Below are 6,268 nucleotides of genomic sequence, written 5' to 3' on the forward strand. Positions count from 1 at the left end.
TTCCTGCTTGACAATCTTGAGATTCTTCTTAATATGTAGCCAAAGGTCTGTGAGAATGAAGCTTGACAAAAATAAGATGTGCAGGCAGTTACTAGGATGCTTCAGCAAATTTGTTGAATCCTGGCACTCATTTTGAGCAAACAAGTTTACTGAGAGTCCACCCTTCCCAGATACCTTTCTATTTGAAGCTCAGTAAACGTTTGACTAGCTCACCTCAACATTAACTGAAAAGGTGCTACAAGATTTCTAAAAGGCACGTATTCGACTAGCAGAGTTAACGTGAAGGTAGTCTTCTGTTTTTAAATAGGAAGATTGGTTCTCTCTGTACTTTAAGTCCTACAATTGGCCTATGACAGATTTTTCACATGATATCTCTTTCTTTAGGCCTTTAAAAAAGCAGATTCATGGGGTGTCTGAGTGGCTCAGTTGGCTAAGTCTCTACCTTTGGCTCAGGTAATGATACCAGCCTCCACCTTCAGCTCAGATCATGATCCCAGGGAACTGGAATCCGCCCCGCATTGGGCTCCCTGCTCAGCAGGAAACCTGGTTCTCCCTCCCTCCCTCTCGGCCCCTCCCTCTTCTTGTGTTTTCTCTCTCTCTCTCTCATATAAATAAATAAATAAATAAACCATTTTTTTTAAAAAGTAGATTCACAACAGGATCTGTTTAGAGTGAAACTAGAAGCTTGAAGAATAATAGAATAAGAAAGAAAGGACAAGCAAGAAGGATGATATATAGGGTGCCTGGGTGGCTCAGTGTATTAAGCCGCTGCCTTCGGCTCAGGTCATGATCTCAGGATCCTGGGATCGAGTCCCGGATCGGGCTCTCTGCTCAGCAGCGGGCCTGCTTCCCTTCCCCTCTCTCTGCCTGCCTCTCTGCCTACTTGTGATCTCTCTCTCTCAAATAAATAAATAAAATCTTAAAAAAAAAAAGAAGGATGATATATAAATTCCATCCTTCTCTTGCTACTGCTGACTCTCCAGAGGAGGAAACTAGTAGAAAGCTGATGCTTCAGTTGCTCTGAAGTAGTGAGACAAAGAGAGAAGACATTCCCCAGGAAGAAAAGTTGTACTTTGACACCAATCAGCTAGCTCAGAGTAACTCTACTGTGTGTACATCTCTGCCTGTGCAGATTCCCCTTATTTGTGATCTATTTTATAGACCCAGTCTAATTTATAAACTTGATGACAAAAGGGTTGATTATCTGGGGTCAGCATAACACTGAGCAGTGGAAAAGCAAATATAGGGGACAGGTACAAGATGTTCTACACATACATAATAGTGTAATTTTTTTTTTGAGGAGACACAGAAATCAAATAGCAGGGATTTGGGGCTCTTTGGATTCTGAGGGAAAACAAAATGACCTTGGCATCTCGAAAATAAGCTCCAGTTCTGAAGATTGAAGTTATTACCCACAATAAGATTAGATTCTACCCTGTGGGAACACATTTGTGTTCTGCAGTTAATTTGGGATTAACCTTTTCAGGGCTGCTGAAGAATTAATTGGTTCTTAACATCTCTCTCTCTCTCTGGGCTGGCTGCCTTAAGCTCTAGAGGTTTCCATGTATTGCAAAGGAGCTTTGTACAGGGCAGCCAGCTGTGCAACTGTAGCTTATTTACCCATGCTTCTGGCTTATATTCCTCTGAGTGTGAGAACTGGAAAAGGCAGCCCCTCCCAGAGAGCACACAAGCCCAACCCAGCACAGCAGCACTTGGAGTGGGTGGGGTCCATCCAGTGCATCAAATATGACAGTCCAGAAAGGGGCTGAATTATGAAACCACTCCAGGTCTGCTTCCTCCTCCACTGTGTTTCTCTTTTCTTTAATTGCTCCTGCCTTGTACATGCTACCACCGATGTGGGAAGTTGTGAAAATTCTAAAAGCCCAAGAATTCAAGTTAGCACTGCTTCAGGAATTGTGGATGTTTTAGGAAATATAAACTTAGTTTAAAAAGGTGTTTATTAAAATGTTATCAGTGGTAAAAAAAAAAAATGTTATCAGTGGTTATTTCTGTAGAGGGGAATCACTGGGAATTTTATTTTCTCTTTGTGATTTCCTAAATATTCCATCAGGACCATGTATTACTTGTATAGATTTCACTAAACTTCTTTTTTTGAAAAGTAACTTTCCTAGATGAGTCATTTTTATTTCCCTGATGCTCTATCTCTAAGCACTGTAGAACACCCAGAAAGTGTACAGAAAAACACCCAAGTGGGGAGTTCTCTACTTCCAGCATTATTGTTATTTAATCATGGAGATAAAGCAAAGGATGAAGATACAAACAGACTTTATCAGCAGGGCTCAGACAACAAAATAATTCACTTAGATGGCCCAGATTAATAGAGGTTGTGAAAAGGCTATTTACAATGAGTGGTCAGAGTCTTAGGAAGAAACAGTGAATTGTAAAGTATGAATGGGAAACCATTACCATCCCTAGAGCCAAGGGGTCAGGGAAGTAACAGAGTTACCAGAGCCCAGTGAGTGCCAGAACCATGGAAGCGAAGCCTAGTAGGTACTCCAGTTGTACAGGGATACCAGAGACATAGCCAGAGCAAGGAGGGAGTGAGGGAGAAATACCCTGATTCCCCTCTCTTCCTACTATCCAATCTTTTACCATTTCAACCCCTTTACCAAACCCAACTACAAGCCAACATGCAAGAGAGTCAAGAATATACAGTCTGCAGGGATAAACCTCCTAGGTCACAGAACGAGGCTCACAAGAGTAGAAATTGGATGGGAACAAGAGCAAAGAATAATCAGCAAAGTCTACCCTTCTTATTCCTCAGAAATGATTCCTGTCTTTTGTGCATCAGAAGTGATTCCTGTCTTTTGTGCAAAGGAAGAATTCTTTCATCTCCAACAGAGGAAACACAAAATTTATGACAATATATCATCATGAGGTGATGTTGATTCAATTATATTCCTATCTGGAACCTAAATTATAACATTAGCCACCACCAGTACTCTTCATCAAGGAAGCAAGGAAAAGGAAGTGAGAAAGAGATAATTGATTAATATAAAATATGCATAGTCTTTACAGTCTTTTCAATAAATACCCTGGGGCAATTGTCAGACAAGATAGTATTTCGCCTCCTCTAAATTCTCATGTTCCCCAAGTCCATGAGCACAGTTAGATCCCAACATAGCACAAATTGAGAAAGCCTATACCCCAAAAGACTCATCAGACCTCCCCAGCCTATATTGGCAAGAGCATAGAAAGCATATATAGAAGTGAGTTTTAAGGGTGTTGACCAAGAGGGAAGAAATATAAGACTTAATAGGGTAAAATTCATTGATGTACTCACCCAGAATTCAAACTTTAAAGTGTTGACTAAAGCACTAAAGTGAGTGGTAATGGTCTGTTAAATTGGCTAATCAAAGTCTAGACTCATTGATTCAGTTACATTTTTTTTGTGTGTGTTCTTCCTGAATTCATCGTCTTGTGGTTCTTTAAAAAGATGGAGTTTTTCACTTGTGTTTCATGGCAGTTTCCAACATTGTTTTAATTATTGTGGATTTTTGGATTATAAGATTTTTCCCCATTCCAAAATGTACTGGAAGGATGAGTAGAGTTAGGAAGTTTTTTTTTTTTAATCTTCTTTTGTTATTTTATTACTGTTACTTTATTTTGTAGTTAGGTCCATATATTATATAAAACAGAACAGGAAAAATGAACAAATTTATAAAATAAACTGAAGTGTCTGGATGAAAAAAATACAAGAGCTTTGCCTTCTTGTCTATTGATCTCTTGATATGTTGTTGGTCTTGCACTTTAGATATCAAATAAAGATATCTAGCTTGAAACAAAAGTAGATATGCTGCAAGGTTAAGCCATAGGTAGTTTGCTGGTGGGCCAGGAAATGATAGATTTTCTAAATCTTATCCTTAAATACTGGCTATAACAAATGCTGATATAGCAAAATGTAAGCTTTTATCATCAGACAGCAAGAGGGAAACTTGAATTAATAAATGCAACTTACCTCCAAGTCCTCTGAAAAGAGGTGAAAAAAATAAATACTGTATTTTACCAGTGTTCCCCAAAAGCATTACTCTAAGCATGCAGGAGGATGCTGTGAGCAGCTACAACAGTGAGATTCAATCCAGAGGTAGGTTCAAGACCAAGAGTTAGGAGAGTGGTTGACGAAATCCTCCTGGGGCCAGTACCATTTCATAGAATGACCATTTGTGCTGGGGAATGAGTCTATGACCTATCTTTTTCTGATTCAAAAGGACATTCCTAATTTTGACCTTGCTGAATGTAACAGGCATTTTTGTACCAGCTATTAAGAACAGCTAGTATAGAGGATAAGACTGGCATAAAATTATTTAGCAAGCACATGCTAGCTATTCCAGTTTGAAGTCTACCAAACTATAAAATCAGGGAGGAAATAAATTAAAAGTTGAAGATGGAGCTGTTGTTCCTCAGGATGAGAGAAAAATGTCTTACCAAAAGAGGGATTAGGCTCTCACTTAACTCTATATGGAGAACATCCTTCTCAGGCTAGGTAGAAGATGGGGAAGAGCATTATCAAAGGCTGACCAGGTCACTGGGAGACCAAAAGGAGAGCAAAAAAGGATTTAGGAAGAAAGCCAGAAGAAAATCTTCTGGGTCCGACTAGGTAAGTGAATCTAAGGCAATGTACCAAAGATATGCTATCCACTATACCAACATGGAGCTGGTGACAAAATATCTGAAGACATTTTAAACACAGAAAAATGTATAAAAAATATGTTAACAAAGCAAATTAAAACCAAACTTCCAAGGGTAAAATCTCCTCAGATCTGAAATCCAAGGTACTCACTTTTCTAATTCGGTGCATTATTAGAAAAAAATAAAAAGTAACAAATGTAAAGATTTGCTTTATTTTCTACTGGGGGAAGAAGGAGGATAAATAGAACTGTTTTCCAATTTGCTCTCCACTGTATACACACATACCCACACGCATACATACATATACACACACACCAAAAATACCCCAACAAAAAAACAAAATAGAAAACTGAGAATCAAACATCAAAACACCCTCAAACTGCACCAATACTTCGTATTTTGACCAAAAGAATAGATCCTGGGAGGAAGTGCAAAATGCAAAATCAAATGACTGAAAAATGCTGAACAAACAGCATTATCAATATACAAAATATTTATATTACTGAACTAGTAACAGTTGATGTTCTCCATGTCTGTAAAACTTTGGAACCACATAGCTGATTTGTTAAATCTAGTCCATGCCAGTTTCCAAACTCCAGAAAAAAATTTTAGTTAGCTTCATCCTTTGATGCCTCATCAATCATCCTCTTCATCAATGTCTTCTGATTTTGGTGCTTTGCTATCCAACACTTGCCGTGGGAATTGTTCAACTAACTTCCTAAGACTTGTTAAGCTGTCAGCACCAAGCTGACTTAATATTCCAGGAAGCATTTCTGTGATTGGTTTGGCTTCTGCATGACCAGTAATTGCAAAGGTGTTAGCAGAAAGGGAAGCTTGGACTTTGGGATTGTTGAAATGAATAACTGTCCCATCGTCTTTAATCATGTTCACCTCTTCAATACCAGCTATATTATTCACAGCCAGTTTTTTTTAGAGAACTCTGGAGTTTTTTGTCATCAGCTGTAGCTGTTCTATGTCCACCTTCTTCTTTCTGCGAGCTGTACCCTTGCCCCCTATCCGGACCTGAGCCTGAAGTTTGGCTAACTTTTCTTGATTCATGCTGTTGGTAAATCTGAAGCAGGGAGGGTCCTCCAACAACAGCACGCAGCAAGAGCAAGATGGCTGCCTCAGTCGAGAAGAGTTAGGAAGTTTGTAACCATCATGATATGGACAGATTTGGTTAAGAATCCTCAATAAATGTTAAAAACTAAAAAAAAAAAAAAAAAAAAAAAAAAAGCCTAGACTCAGAGATGGCCTGCAGTTATTGATGTCAAAACGCCTGAACTTCTCTGACATCCTTTAGAAAGAATCCAAAAGTTCAGAGAAATGGATGCAATGGAATGGATCTACCCCTAACAATACCTCCTGGGAAGACACATACAATACTCCCCTCATCAAGGCATTTAAAACATGCACTGATGTCCTTCCTCTTCCTTCCCATTCCTGAGAAATTCCCTTTGAAAGCCATTTGCTGGGGAGAGAGCAACGGAGGCATCTGGAGGGCAGGCAGTTACAGCCTGAGTGAGGTAAGGGAGGTATGGCATAAGTTTATGGAGCCCAAGTAGGGTACGGAGGGCACCTGTGCAGATATGGAGACAGTCTAGCATGGAGTGTCAAA

The 6,268-nt window shown here is 39.3% G+C and overlaps 1 pseudogene; it reads right to left on the reverse strand.

Moving 5' to 3' along the window:
• Positions 1-4,843: 4,843 nt before the first annotated feature.
• Positions 4,844-5,781, reverse strand: LOC131821260 (transcription factor BTF3 homolog 4-like; annotated as a pseudogene).
• Between the last annotated feature and the right edge of the window lie 487 nt (positions 5,782-6,268).

Source organism: Mustela lutreola, chromosome X (assembly GCF_030435805.1).
Source record: "Mustela lutreola isolate mMusLut2 chromosome X, mMusLut2.pri, whole genome shotgun sequence".
In the NCBI taxonomy this organism is placed as follows: domain Eukaryota; kingdom Metazoa; phylum Chordata; class Mammalia; order Carnivora; family Mustelidae; genus Mustela; species Mustela lutreola.